The sequence below is a fragment of the Sebastes umbrosus genome, chromosome 8 (genome assembly GCF_015220745.1).
Source record: "Sebastes umbrosus isolate fSebUmb1 chromosome 8, fSebUmb1.pri, whole genome shotgun sequence".
Classification (NCBI taxonomy): domain Eukaryota; kingdom Metazoa; phylum Chordata; class Actinopteri; order Perciformes; family Sebastidae; genus Sebastes; species Sebastes umbrosus.
In genome coordinates, this window is record NC_051276.1 from 13367750 (window position 1) to 13384018 (window position 16269).

Consider the following 16269-nt stretch of genomic DNA (forward strand, 5'->3'; position numbering starts at 1 on the left):
ATTGTGATTTGAAAAGAAATGAAGGAAGGACCTATTTTGTGCTCGTAACAAAGTTTTCAGGCTTTTTAAAAAAAAAAAAAAATCTAAATAACAAAAGTTTTTGGTGTCATCATGGGTATTGTATGTTAAACCCCAGTAAATTCTCAACATATAGATTTACTATGAAATAAGATAACTAATTTTCATTATTATTCAAATAGATTTTTTTAATATTACCAACTTTAACTCCAGCCTATAGTTGTCACATACAACCATACATAATATATAAGGAGAAAAGTAAAAGAAAAGGATGCACATTAATGGTGATTTGTCCAATTTTGCAAGTAAAGCAGAAACAGTTGGCAAATCTTCAGTGGTGGAAGAAGTACTCAGATATTTACTCAAGTAAATGTAACCATACAACAGTGTAGAAATACTAGTAAAAGCATTATTTTTTAGCATGAAGCATTAAAATATGCTAAAGTATAAAAGTAAAATGCACTAGGTAGAATGGCCCGTTTCTGAATAATATTGGATTAGAATTCTTTATGCATTAACCTTTTGATGTTGCAGCTGGTACAGGTGGAGCTAATATTAACTACTTTGTATACTGCTGGGTAGTTTAATAATATTACTTCATAATTAAATTTGTAATTATATTTTGTATTCACAATCTGAATCTGCAGAGCAACACCCAACTAAAGCTATCAAATAAATGTAGTAGAGAAGAAAGTACTATATTTGTCTCCAAAATGTAGTGGAGTAGAAGTATACAGTAGCATAAATACTCAGGTAAAATACAAGTACCTCAAAATGTTACTTAACTACAGTGCTTGAGTTAGTTATTTTCCACAACTTCCTGGTTGAGCCTAAAGAGGGTGAAAAGAGAAGATGTCACGTGTCATCAACGCGTCATATAATTGGGGTACAACATATGTGCAGTAAAACTTGATCTGCACTCGTCCAAAATTGAGCAAATAGCAATGCACGACCGCAGCTCCAGTTACACTGCGCGTGTGTCATACCCCATAGCTCAAGACCGTGTCCCAGCCTCTTTCAATAGGCCTTGGTTGAGCCAAGAGCAGTAGGCGAACAGTGTAGAAAAGGCCACAACTACAACTTGGTTAGCTTTGGTTTTTAAGTCATCAGGGACCACCCTGAATATGGCCGACAAAGGGTTAGGATCAATAACTGTGCCACATAAATAACATCTGAAAGGGCATCAAGAAACCCTGTTCGAAAAATCCCCCAGCTGCAAACACAACCAAAACATGGCTGTTGGTGCCCATATCGCCTCCTCAAATTAAAGGATAGGTTGATCATTTTTCAAATCTGTCTTAAAACAATAATCCGGTGCCCATATGAACACTGAAACAGGTTTTGCTTGATTTAATCATTCCTCCCGGTCATTAAAAGATCCCTTCCTAATGTGTTTTCATGTGAGTGATGGGGGACAAAGTCCACAGTACTTGAGTAAATGTACTTAATGGGTCGATTTCCAACCATTGATAACAGCATTTTAAACCATGAAAAAAACAAGCTGTTCTCATACACCGTTTGTAGCTACAACTACAAAAAGTATTGCACTGTAATTCGTGTATATATTTCTTGGTTCAAGATTTTGTGTAATCCAGGAAATTGTGAACTAGAAAGTATATAGAGCGACAAATGCTGCGTAGCGATGAAGTCGGGGTGGATGGGTGGGTCAAAAAAACACCAGACTTTTGCCCAGGAGACCGCTGTTGATACCCTGGTGAAACCAGAAGTCAACGTTTATTTGTCAAGTAACTTCCATACTTAAGTTACGCCACTTCTGGAGCTATCTTAACCCAAACCACAATCTTTTCTTAAATGTAACTAAGTCATTTTGTTGCCTAAACCTAACCAAGATGTTTCCTGTGAAGACGAAGGTTTATTTTGAAAAGACTGTATGCATGTAACAAACAGAAATTGACACGTGCTGCTGGACATTTGTAGGAAAATGCATGAAAAATGAGGGATAACTTTTCTGAAGATATCCTCTGAACCATTGTATGAGGATACGTTGAAAAAAAAACACATAGGTAAGACAAATTGTTGAATATATTTTAACAGTCAAACTAATGTGGAATGCAAATGAACGAATCATCTTTTCTTTGATGGAAAAGGCAGATATAAAGCTTTTCGACACAATGTACGAAGAGCAAGATATGAAAAGACCGCAATGATTTTGAAGCAGTAATCTTGCAATTAATGAGAAACAATTAATCCGGTCTTTGACCTCCTACTGATGGTGAATGATGGTTAACTAGACTTAATGGGAAAGCCTATTAAAGCTCGGTGAGGCAATTCTGAAAGAGTGCAGACAAATGATTGACAGGCCCACAATACAGCTGGCCTCTCTCCACATCCTACTCGCATACTACCATTTGGATACGAGCAGGATGTACTTGAGCAGCAGGACTTACAAGAAAAGAAAGCAAAGGTACCATATAAACGGACGAATGGGAGATTTCGCTGTGACAGGGAAGAGAATGGATCGCTCCCCCCACTTGTCCTTTCTTTCTCCACAGAGACGAGGCAGCCTGACAAGCTGGCCATTAGGAAGGTAATTTGACAAGCTGTGCCGAGTGCTTTCGCTGCGCCCTTACTCCTCTTGAGCATCATGAAGCCTTGTTCTTTACCCCTAGTTAATATTAAGAGAATACGTAGGCTGCAAAAGACTACAGACAAACAGGCATACGACAGCCAGTGTATCAAACGTACGTGGCTCTTTGAACTCAGAGGAGTGAGTCAGTCAATCAGCTGTTCAGGGTCTACACACACCATCACTGAATACTTGTTATGTTTTATTCATAAAGGAGTTGATCTGGTCACGTTGTTAGATGAAGGTGTCTCAGTCGTATATGTCGTTAGAGTGTTAATTTATGTAGTATGTGCACCTGTTTGTGTGTGTGTGTGTTCATGCCTTTATGAGGCAGGATATGAAACGAAAGGTCACCATCAGGAAACCATTGGGACAAGAAGAAATTAAGGGGAAATGAGATCCACCAGAGGAGATTAGGTATGTAGGTTAAAGAGAGAAAACGTACTCTGAACGGGGAGCTTCTATACGGAAAAAAATTTGTGTCTGTCTGAGAGGATGTTTAAAGTGACAGTAAGCAGTATATTTTTGGTATCATTGGACAACAAATCCATAATAACCTTTCAGCATATTGTAATTCAAATGTTCTGAGAGATAACTAGACTTCTGCACCTCCTCATGGCTCTGTTTTCAGTCTTTAAAAAATCTACCGTGATGAGAGACTTTGACCAATCACAGGTCATTTTAGAGAGAGCGTTCCTATTGAGCGTTCCTATTGGCTGTGCTCCGGCTGGTGGGCGGTGCTTGGTGTTTCCTCAGCAGATCTCCAACATGGCTGCCGGTTCACAAACTTTCTCATTTTACAGCTAAACAGTACACTACAAGATGTTTCTGAAAACATTTGAGGACAGAATAATGATTCATATTTGAACAGAATATTGATTCATATTTGATCAGCGCTGCCTTGTTTGACCGTTTGATTGGAGTTTGCGAGTGATTGACAGCTGCTCAGAGACAGCAGCTGGACGGCAGACTCCAGATCAACTCTAATTGGTTGTTTTCCTCCGGTCTGTGAAATGTTGCAGATGCCATTAGAAGCACCGCAGGATACAGAGGTACATTGTTTTTTCAGATTACCCGTCTCATGCACTATTGTCAGAATATAGTGACCGTTTTATAAAAATAACTTTTTTTAATCCTATACACTCCATTTCTACCCACTGCAGCTTTCAGTGCATTTTACGCACGTGACAGGACAGGCAGAGAAGTAAAGGTTGAAGTGACAGACATGTCATCCTCCTAATGACACACCATCTCAGGATTGTTACACACACATACTGTATACACAACACACCCAGAGATTGAAAGGCTGTTTGGCAACTGCCTGTGTTGTTGCCGTAGTGATTGGCATGCAGGAAAAAAAAGCCTTAGGTTGTCTTGGAGAAAAAAAAAGCAATATTCGTTGCTGAAGGCTATACACAACCCACCATCCAGCCTGTGCTCTTATGTTATTGTATTGTTATTCTGTGCTTTTATCTCCTACTCACCCTCCAGTGTCTCTCACTTGTCCTTCTTCTTTCTCCTTTTATGGGCTCTATTCTGCTCTCTCCCTATTAGTCTATTAAAACTGATGTCCTTACATTTTCTGCAAATTTTCCATGACAGGAAATAATAATAATAACAGTGTATTTTGTTTTACCTCGACATTACTTTAACTATGGAAAAGAAATCTAATTTAAAAACTCATTTTAGACAGGATTTCATTCTTTTGGACACTCAGAAATTATTTGTTGTTGTATTATAACTGCTACACTGCATTTTGTTTCTTTAAAATGCAAAAAAAAAAATGCTTGCTGCATCTTACCTTATTATTATCTGTGTAGGGAGTGAATGATTCATATTCACCGTGTTAGCAAACACCAGGGTTATTCTAGTAAACTAAAACTGAAATGAAAATAAGCAGTGAAACATATTTAATAAATAAACTGAAACTATATAAAAACTATACCCTTTACGAAAAACTAAAACTAAACTGAAACGATACTGCCTGGTTAAAAAAATAAAACAAATAAAATTAAAAAGAAGGTAAATTAATTTCCATTTTAGTTTTTTAGCTATAATATATCACTACCGAAAAAAGGAGACAGCATGAATTTCCGTCAAATCTTGTGACATTGAACCACAGAAACTGAACGGACTTGACATGATGCAATTGATTCATAAAGTAGCACAACGATTAAACATTAAACATGGTCATTCTTACACAGTTCTCCAACCAGGAATTCTGTATGTACAGCCTATAGCTACATACTTCTGAGACATTATACCTGGCCCTAACAAAAATAAACTAAAACTACATATTTCAAAATGAAACCTTTCTGAAAACTAAGTAAAACTAAACTAAAATTGAATTGAAAAGTCCAAAATAAAATAAAATAAAACTACTTAAAAACTATTATAACCTTGGCAAGCACTAGAATCAAATCATCTACAAATAATATTGTCCGAATACATTCACTGGGGATTTGTCCTTGTGTTATTCCCCACATGTTGCACTACCATTTGCTAACATGTAGTTTCTGGGAGAGTAAATTAATTACTTTGATGAGGCTTGGCTCAGATGTGTGTGGACTTTAAGAAACATGCGTCTCACTACGCACGTTTCTTTTGAAGACCTAGTGTCTCCTTTTACATTCTCCTTTGCTACACATATTTCAGTTTATACCAAACTTAACTCTTTATCACATTTTAGCATCATTAGAAGTAACAAATGCATGTTAGGGCCCTCATTTCTTGTCTGGCTCTTCACAGTCAACTATCCAATAAAGGAAAAAAATGCCACAAACTCCCCCACCCCCCTCCACCAAACAAACCTGAAATCTTCTGTGCAAGAATGGACTTTTCAGTGAAGTAGGACACATCTTGTGTCCAGCAGTTAAACTCATAGACTGTATATAAGAAGTGGAAGTAATCACCGTGACGTCACCCATTGGTTTGTGGACTACGGATTTAAAGCCTCAAGTTTGTTATTTTGACCATCGCCATCTTGGTAATTGCAACCAGAAGTGACACGAGAGAGTGGAGCTAAGTACGACCGAACGCTGAATAAGACATTTTTAGGTGACCAAAATGTTACAATTACCTTTCATGAACTGAAAACACACTATGAAAGGGTTAAGACGAAAACACGGACCATACGGTAGCGACCTGTCAATCACAAGGTAGCCGCGCCCTGAATCATCTCCTGCTTTATGGTCTATTTGACTCTAAATGGGACCATAATTTACTAAATGAACATCATGCTGTATTGAAGAAGACTTGAAACTAGCGATTGAGACCATAAACTCATGTTTACAATGTTTACTGAGGTAATAAATCAAGTGAGAAGTAGGGACATTTTCTCATAGACTTTTATACAATCAGACTTCTTTTTGCAACCAGAGGATTTTTTCAATGAAAGAGCGGAGTAGATGTAATTTTAATAATAATTTATGCCTCATATGTTTTAAATGACCTCTTAAAAGTATAGTTTTGGAGGTGGATTAACAGTCATGTTTTGAATTTGTGCCTGTGAGTGCTTGGAGCTGACACTGTATTGTCATTGTAGGGAGCATCTACTAAGCATATAGCAGTTAGGGCTTTAAGAGACATCCCATGTTGACCCATTTATACTAATACAAAATAAAGGTTCTTTCAGGGCATGGCTTTGTTGTTAAAGGGGTCTTGTTGCTATGCCAATATGTTTCTATTTTACTCTGAGTTACATGAAAATGGCCACCAATTTGAACCATTTGAAGTGTTTTCAACAGTAGGGTGCTAATGCTACCTGTCTTGTTTTTCATCTCAGTTTTTTTTTTCTGGTTTCTAATCAAGTCTAAAACTTGAAACAGAGGTTACGGGTACATCATGTTTGTATTTTCTGTAAGTACTCACTCTCTCGCTCTTTCTCACACACACAAACAAAAAGCTAAATAAGATGTAACACTTGGGGGAAGAGCAAGGTTATGTTGCCTGTGGGGGCAAAATTAAATACAAATTATACAAACAATCAAAATTACTCATTCATGTATGCACACTCACACACATGAGACACAAGTCTTGGATGTCTATGGGGACATTATCAAGTCTTATTAACGGACCCGATCAGAAATGGTCCAGCTGGCTGCTAACTGTTGCTCGTCCATTAGAATGCATTATCACACTCTTGCAAATGTCTTAACCATGTTTGTTTTCCTATTGACGTCAATTCTGTCTAATTGTGTTTTATTGAGCTCCCCATAATGTTGGAAAATTAAAATCTTGTATCTAGTGGATGATTTATTCTATTTTAACATTAGGAGGATTTTTTTCTTCTGTTCCTGTTTGCTTTAAATCAGCAGCTAACGGGGAGGATGAAGTGAATATCTGTGGTTTTGGTTTCTGCTCGGTGGCTGTTTTTCTTACGGTTTCAAGCAAGTGTTCAGCCTCAGTTTGCACAGGCCTAGACAAAAATGAAATGTCATGCATGAAAAGCCTTTTAGGATTGCAAACCTTTAATTAGCTTTTGTAAACAGATGCAACTTTGCAGTCTCTATGTTCATTTGCAGCCCTTTTATCTTCTTGCAGGCCCTTTAAAATCACCTCCCCATCCTCATGTTGAAACCTTCTGCTTTCAAGCTACTCAATTCAATCATCTGTTGCTGAAGAAAACTGAGAAGCCTCTCACTCTGAAATCCAATTTGATGAGCCTAAATACAACAGTGGATGAGGGGAAAGGGAGTGAAGAGGAGGATGAGGAGGGGGAGAGAGGAAATTATAAGGCGCTGTAACAAGGATGGACAGAGGGGGGAGAGGGTGCGGACAAAGCTGAGAGGAGGCTGAGGGAGAGAGGAGAGGACCAGGGTTTGTGTGGATGCAAATAGGAGAAGTCTTAATTGTACCATTATCGTTATCTATTTCTCTTATTAATGTGCTCACTCATTTTTCGATAGTGAAGCAATTTGCTACCGTATGTATATAAGTAAAAGTCTTGATGGATTGATTGATTGGTTGTTTGAAGAAAGTAAAAAATGTTCAGTTTCAATGAATCTAAAAGTAGAGTAGCGTCTTCAGACTGACTCCAAACCCCAAATGTATTTAAATGGACAATGTTTTGTTAACAGCGACTGGTTTCACAACTATGATAGACGTCTAAATTTGTCTGTTGCACAATGCTTTTAGAAGGTCTAATTTATCATGATTTCGGGTTAAATTAAGACTTTTTTCAAACAAAAAAAACATGTCTGACTGAGCAGCCTTGTCAAACCACTCAGCTTCCTTCACTACAGCAGCATTGTGGAAAAATGACAGGACATTTCAATGGGAAAATTCAGCGACAATTGCAGCAATACAAAAAAACATCAAGTAGCATAAAACGTGCAGACCTGTATAAGTTTTTATATTTTCTTTTTCTTTTTTTCCTTTTTAATATTGCAATCTCTAAAAACAATTTCCCTTCTCGTTGCGCACCCCACGACATTGTTAGACCAGTGGTTCTCAACCTTTTCAAGCTGCAACCCCCCAGAATAATCAGGTTCCTACACACCTTCCCCTGCTGATTTTGAGTGATTATTATGACTGTTCTGATTAATAAATGCAGGCTAAATAAATAATGTTTTATTTGTGAAGACTTTATTAGTTTTAACAGCTAGCACCTATGCATTATCCAGTGTGCTCCAGGCACTGTGGATTTTTGATGCATTTCTTGACGTTTTTCTCTCCCCCAACCCGCTGGAAATCTCCTGTCAGAAATTCATGTGCAAGCGCACATTGAGTCTTTCAAACACACTAAATACAATTGATCTTTAAGGCAAATTTGATCACTGATACAGGCGATGTAATGTAGAAGCATTCCCCAGTCTAAAATACATTATTTTATTTTTTTTCTCCACAACCATCTGGCGACACCCGGAAATGATCTCGCGACTGCGTTGGGGGTCCCAACCCCCAGGTTGGGAACCACTGTGTTAGACAACCACAAATGATGAGTCAGATTTTCCTTTTTTTTGCTATTTGGTGCCACTGGTCAGCAGGTGTCACTGATTGTTACTCGTAATTCAGAGTTAGCCTGGGTGTTGGGTAGTTAAACATTTACAATGTACATACAGTATATATATATATATATATATATATATATATATATATGTATAACATGTATGTTATTTTCGAGACTATGGACAACTATGGACAAGAAACTTTTTGTTACCCAAATGAGGACACAGTTTTAATCCCCATTTGGACAAGCATATACACACACACACACACACACACACACACTGACATGACGTGCATTCACTGCTTTCTGTCTTTATACACACACTCTCCCACTCAACATACTCTAATTTACTGATATCATCATCTGCATCAAGGCCGTTTCAATGCAACTAGTTTTTCTTTTTTCTTTTTTTTGCTCATTGAGATTTGTCATTTTGTTCCTGTTGCCATGCAGCCTCACTTTTACAAAAATATAACTTTTTTTATATATATAAAATCATTATTATTTCTAAATAAGGCACGAATAAATAACACATTCTCCTAAAATATAGTGGTCTTACGACATTTTTAAAGCTTTCTTGATTTGAACCTCAGTCATCTATTGTCATTGTCAGTCATCAACAGTGTTCACTGCTCTGAAACTACAGAGAACAAGCTAGATTTAATGCAGCAACTGCTATAGAAAAGCAATCAATATGTGTACTTTTTTTACAATGCTGACCACCATGGAAGTGCTTTTCTCATTTGGTACTCTTTCAGCTGTAATTTCTCTTCTCTTTCTCAAGCAACTTATCATTACAGGCTTATTTATAGTGCTTGATTTAGAGTTATTCATAAATTATCTTTTATGTATTAGTTTTTACCAAAGAAATAAAAAAATAAATAAACAAATAACAATGTTTCTTTCAAAGTAGCTTTTTTCTTTGCTGAACCTCATTTTATAGTTTTATTTAAATTTCTATATTCATTACCTGGTCATTGCTCACAGTGCAGCTCATATTTAGATGCGCAGCAAGCAGAGGACGCTTCCAGTCTGATCCAGTGAAGTCTGCGTTGGCCTAGGCCTGATGCGCAGTACAGCTTACAGCTGTGAAAAAATCGGAAATACTTTATTAATCCCTGGACGTTACATTTTCCTCATATATAAGCATAAGAAATATAAGAAAAAATAGAGACAAAGGAGTATGTAAAATGTAAATTATGTACACAATGCTTTAATATAAAACACAATATATGTAGAGTAATATAAATAAATAATATAATATAATGTATGTACAAATATGTGTATCAAACACATACAATATATAACCACTGTGTAACTAAGTAGCCTAAATAAAAAATAAAAAAGAGGTATAAGATGCATACCGTCTTCGCAAGGAGGACCTAATGCATCCTCAAGGGCCCTCCACCTGCTCTCCGCTGCCTCGGTAACCATGGAGATTTGTCTAATTCAGCTAACGATAGGGTTAAATATGTACACAATTTCAGAAGAGCATGAACAACAGTAAAACACAAAAACACTTGTTGGATACCTGGAACGGACAGCATGAAATATAAGGAGGAGACGTGGTGCTTTGATATGCTTTTAAAACTCATATCCTTCCTCCCCCTCCACTCAAAAAAAAGAGAAAAGGTTGCTCTGCTGTTTGTGGAAAGACACTAAATGGGATCCGAATTGATGGAAAGATGGACAGAAGAGCTGGTAGAGGGATGGCACGGATGTAAAGCCTGAATAGAATTAAAAAATTAAACAGCACTTGATATTCTTCAGGCCCCCGAGGCCATTAGGGGAGCGGCGTGCTCTCTAAATTAGAGTAATGAGGAGTTTGGTACCCAGCTAGCTGCATGGAATAAGGACCGAAGGAAGGAGGGGAGTGTAGGACCAAGACAGAAAACACATGATTCGTTGAAGGACCGCAAAAATCACCAGATTTCAATCACAAATATCTAATTGCCGCTATAGGTTCAGTCGTCTGATGAGTTTGTGTGCGGAATACATTTGAAACACTCAGGTTTTCAAAGGCACAGGGGGGTAAACAGAGTAGGGAGAGGTGGGTGGGGTGTCAATGAGAAGAGAAAGAAGGAAGCGAGAGATTGAAAGAGAGAGAGAAATGTGAATCACACGCTGCTGCTCTGATCCCAGCATGTGTCCATCTCTGTCCCAGCCAGACCCCCCGCCTGGCCTCCAGGGAATTCATCTGTGTGTGTGTGTGTGACTGACAGAGAAAGAGCGTGCATTGGTCAGCAAGCGTATGCGCGTCGGTGTGTTTTTGTGTGCAGCTTGTGTGTGCATGTGTGTCTGCGTGAGCTCTCCCAGCAGGGGCGAAAGCACATGGGATGAAGGGCAGAGGCTTTTCTCAGAACCTGCCACAAACGGTGTTGTTGAAGGCATTATTTGTCGGAACAAACGGCAAACACACTCACGACTCCTGAATCTCCCACACTCCTGAATGCAACTGGATCCACAGAGGCACCGTTTTCAGGTCGGTGCCCGGCCTGGACAAGATGGGCTTTAAAGTCCTGGCAGATAATTCAAAGAGGAGCTGTCCAACAAATTCAATGTGCAGCATCAGATATTTAATGGGTCCACAAAATGTTGGTGTTGCACAGATTCTCCTTTTTTTTACCCACAATATCTTGATCTGTTCAACATGTTCACGAAACACTCACATCTAATTCACCTTCCCACTCTGATGGGCAGCAAAAAACATTGATAATGACCACACAAATAAGACGCTCACTGAATGTGATGTCAGGGGAGAGGCATAAACACAGATAGCTTATTTGCCCTCAGTTATAAATATGCATTACACATTAAATATAAAGCTTGGCTTTTTTATTACGCAGATTAACACCATCGGACCTTCGCATCTCTTTGCCTTGAATGCCTTGGTTGGTTGGGTTGATTAAGTTTAGGTATGAGGAGTGAGATCAGTTAGGTTTAGGGCAAGAATATCAGGGTAAGCCAACCAGGTCATGCCTTCGCCATTGTAGGAAATAAAATATCTTGACCAGGAAGGTCCAATGATGTCATTTTGCATAATAATTAGCCATGTGCTTCTGTTCAGGATAGCCTGAGGGCTATCTGGACATTTTTTGAACTATTGGGGTTTCGGAATAATGGGCCATCAGAACAATGGCATGGGACCTTCTTTCCAGCCTTTATGCTAAGCTAAACTGACCAGCTACTGGCTCAAGTACAGACATGAGAGTGGTGTTGATCTCATCTAACTCTCAGAAAAAAAGTTAAAACTGAATAAGAGTGTTTCCCAAAATTTGAAACTACTCCTTTAATTTTGACATTTTGAATGTAAGGATTTAACAGGATAAATGGCTATTTGCTACCCAGTAATGAGACAAAAGCAAAGAAGGTAACTCAAACATCTTGGGTATCAGTCTGACCAAGTAAACAGTGTTTGTAAACAAATGCACACGTGCATAGGTGGGCAAAAGCATAATTCTCGACATACAAAATATAGTGTCAGCAAAGTAGCGGGTGGTCATGGCGAGCTGCCATGCTCCACAGATTGATTAAAATGAACTGATCAACAACAGGGTGATCAACCCACACTGCAAGGAAACTTTTATATATATCGAACGACCATGCCTTAAACCTGCACGGGGTGGAAACGGAGCAAATATGATTAAAAAAAGTTCTTTTTATAAAACGGTCACTATATCCTGACAGTAGTGCATGAAACAGGTAATCTGAAAAAAATCATGTGCCTCTGTGTCCCCCGGTATCTCCCGGTGCTCCTAACGGCATCTGTAGGATTTCACAGACTGGAGGAAAACAAACAATCAGAGCTGATCTGGAGTCTGCTATCCAGCTGCCGTTTAAAAGATGGCTGTCAATCACTCGCGAACTTTGATCAAACGGTCAAACTAGGCAGTGCTGATCAAATGTGAATAAATATTCTGTTACTGTAATGCCTATTTCTCGCCTTAAATGTTTTCAGAAACATCTTGTAATGTACTGTTCAGCTGTAAAATGAGAAAGTTTGTGACCCCGCTGCCATGTTGAGATCAGTTGAGGAAATACCAAGCACCGCCCACCAGCCGGAGCACAGCCAATAGGAACGCTCTCTCTCTGAAATGACCTGTGATTGGCCAAAGTCTCCCGTCAAGGGCTGGATTTTTTAAGCGAAAACAGAGCCAGGAGGAGGTGCAGAAGTCTAGTTTTCTCTCAGAACACTTTGCTGAAAGGTTATTATGTAATTTGTGTCCAATAATGCCAAAAATATACTGCCTTCTGAAGCTTTCAAACTTAAAAAGGGTTGCAAGACATTTATTTTAAAACTTAGCTCTAAATTGTTGTACATGACTGTGGCGTGGGGGAAAGCTCACTCCGGTATGCCTTACCTTTTGAAGAGAAAACGTCCGTCCTCTATTGGAAATAATGGCTTTCAGAGCTCAGTGGTGCCGTTGCTGCGTTCTGTGCAAGGCCCATAACTATGGGGGATAACCACTAATATTATTGTGTTGCTGTTTGCTAGCTAACGGTATATTTAATGAAGAGCCGTCAGGGAGATGTCGTGATTACGTTAAATGAATTAGACTGCAAGGTAACTTAACTGTTATCCTGTCTAACCTGAATTACGCATGTTAGGTGAACGTAAAAATAATAATAAACTGTTTGTGTTAGAGCTTGAGCAGTGAAGAGAACTGCTTGGAAAGCAGCAAATTAAGATCATTTTCTTTGTGACATCAACATGCCAAAGAGCTGATGTGTGACTGTTGTACTAATAACAAGACCAAAAATCCAAGTTTCCAGTTTAATATCATACAAGTTGAGGTACCGCAAAGGAAAAAGTGGCTGGTGTCTCATAACTTAAACTCCGACGGGAGTGTCAACCAAAACAGACCTTGGTCCCACAAGTCAAATCACAGTTATGTCTGATCTACCCATTCCATAACAGGTTATAATAAACAAATCTCATACTAAGTCATATAATAATGGTATCTGGTGGTGTTGTATGGGGATTCAAGGTTGTATATGGTTAGTATTGTTGTTGGTGCTGCCTGTGTATTGCCCACTGTGTCGTCAGCTCGGTCACTACTATAGATAAATGAGTAAATAAGCGAACATGTTATTTCTGGAGTTTGCATTATCTCCCTTAATTTGTTAGTTTCTCTGAGTGCTTTCCTCCCACAGACTGAGGACATGCAGGTTAAGTGAAATATAACTCTAAATTGCCTGTAGGTGTGAACTGAGAGTGTGAATGTGTGTGTGTGTGTAAGTCCTGTTATAGACTGGCAGCCTATCGAGGTTGTACCCCGCCTCTAGTCTATTCAATTCAATTCAATTTATTTTTGTATAGCGTCAAATCACAACAGAAGTTATCTCAAGACGCTTTATATATAGAGCAGGTCTATGACCGTACACCATAGTTTAGAGACCCAACAGTATCCACCAAGCGCGCTGTAAAGTCTATGTGTGCAGGGATTGATCCCAGGTTGGATGGATGGATGGATGGATGGATGGATGGATGGGTGGATGGTGTGGAGCTTTGGTAGTCTATCGCAGAAGATAATGTAAAATGTATAAAACATATTCAGTGTTTGAATGTTACATTTACTCAAGTGCTGTAATTAACTACAATTTTTAGGTCATTTTACTTTAACATTTTCTTTTCATGCCCCTTTATATTTCTACTCCACTCCAATTCAGAATGAAATACTTCACTTTCTACTTATTACTTTTATTTGACAGCTTTAGTCACTGTTACTTTACAAATTAAGTAAGGTTAGGCTTTTTCACATACAAAACAGATACAGGCTTTCTTTAAAATATGATGCTTCGTTATAGATTCAATTAGAGCTAAAATACTTAGTCTATTAACCAATTAGATGATTGGCATAAAATGAATTGGCAACTATTTGATAATTAATTTAGTCATTTTTCAGAAAATGACAGACATTTCATGGTTCCAGCTTCTCAAATGGGAAGATTATTAACTACTTTAATCATTTTAATTAACGTCTAATAATTATGACGGTGGGCAAAACAAACATGTGAATGTGTCACTTTGGGCTATGGGATAATTGTGATTGGCATTCCTCAATAATTTCTTTCTTGTTTTCTTCCAAAGCAAGCGATCAATCGATTAAGAGAAAATAATCAATACGTTAATTCATACATGAATATAATCATTAGTTGCAGACCCCTAAAAAAATTGTTAAACCTACCTCAACCAGCTACAACAGTAAAATGCTGATTACACATTAATGCATCAGTAATAATAATCATAATTATATAATATATATCAGTATCACAGCAGGGGCCACTTTTCAGCATTGAGTACTTTTACTTTAAATACTTTAAGTATATTTTCCTTCTTATACTTAAACTTATACTCTATTACATTGTTTTACTTAGGTAACATTTTAAATGTGGGACTTTTATGGAGTATTTTTACATTGTGGTAATAATAATTTTATTGAAGTAAATTTTCTGAATATTTCTTCCACCACTGAACATATTAGAGTCTCTCAATTTTTGAGCAGTACAACTACTAAACAAAAGGCTAGGCATCACCATAGGGTGTCTAGATTTTCTTTACTGTTGTTTGAATAAGTTATCCAGCCTAGTAACAAAATAAGAGACCATACAGTACAGTACTGTGCAGTACAATACAGTACAATACAGTACAGTACAGTACAATACAGTACAGTACAATACAGTACAGTACAGTACAATACAATACAGTACAGTACAGTACAGTACAATACAGTACAGTACAATACAGTATAGTACAGTACAGTACAGTACAGTACAGTATAGTACAATACAATACAGTACAATACAGTACAGTACAGTACAGTACAGTATAGTACAATACAATACAGTACAGTACAGTACAGTACAATACAGTACAGTACAGTATAGTACAATACAATACAGTACAATACAGTACAGTACAGTACAATACAGTACAGTACAGTACAGTACAATACAATACAGTACAGTACAGTACAGTACAGTACAGTACAGTATAGTACAATACAATACAGTACAGTACAGCACAGTACAATACAATACAATACAGTACAGTACAGCACAATACAGTACAATACAGTACAGTACAGTACAGTACAGTACAGTATAGTACAATACAATACAGTACAGTACAGCACAGTACAATACAATACAATACAGTACAGTACAGTACAGTACAGTACAGTACAATACAATACAATACAGTACAGTACAGTACAATACAGTACAGTACAGTATGGATTTCTGGAAAGGACATATCACATTACTTCAAGATGATCCTGTGACCAAGTAGTTTATTAAATATATTCTAATGTAATCTCGATTTCTATGCCATTTTTATTTTTATTTTCACACAATGGATTTTTGATTTGTTTATTTAGAAGGGACACATTAATAAACCCTGACATTTAAAAAAAACATCAATTGGCAGTGTTGCCTAAACAGCTGATTTTCACTTGTCCTGGTTGCTGTTGTTTAGATGCATATTTATAACCAATAACAATATCAAATTCAAAGGGCCACGAAAAGGACAAATTGCAAAACTCCAAGAGGTTTAGTACAGTTTAGTGGATTACAAACAAAACACTTCTGAAGTGGTGTAACCTCTGTGTATGTTTCTGTATAAATTATGTTAATTTGACTAACATGATCATTACTTTTGTGGGTAATTTTCTGATGAGAAACATGCCTCTCCACTGTTCACCACAATTAATGC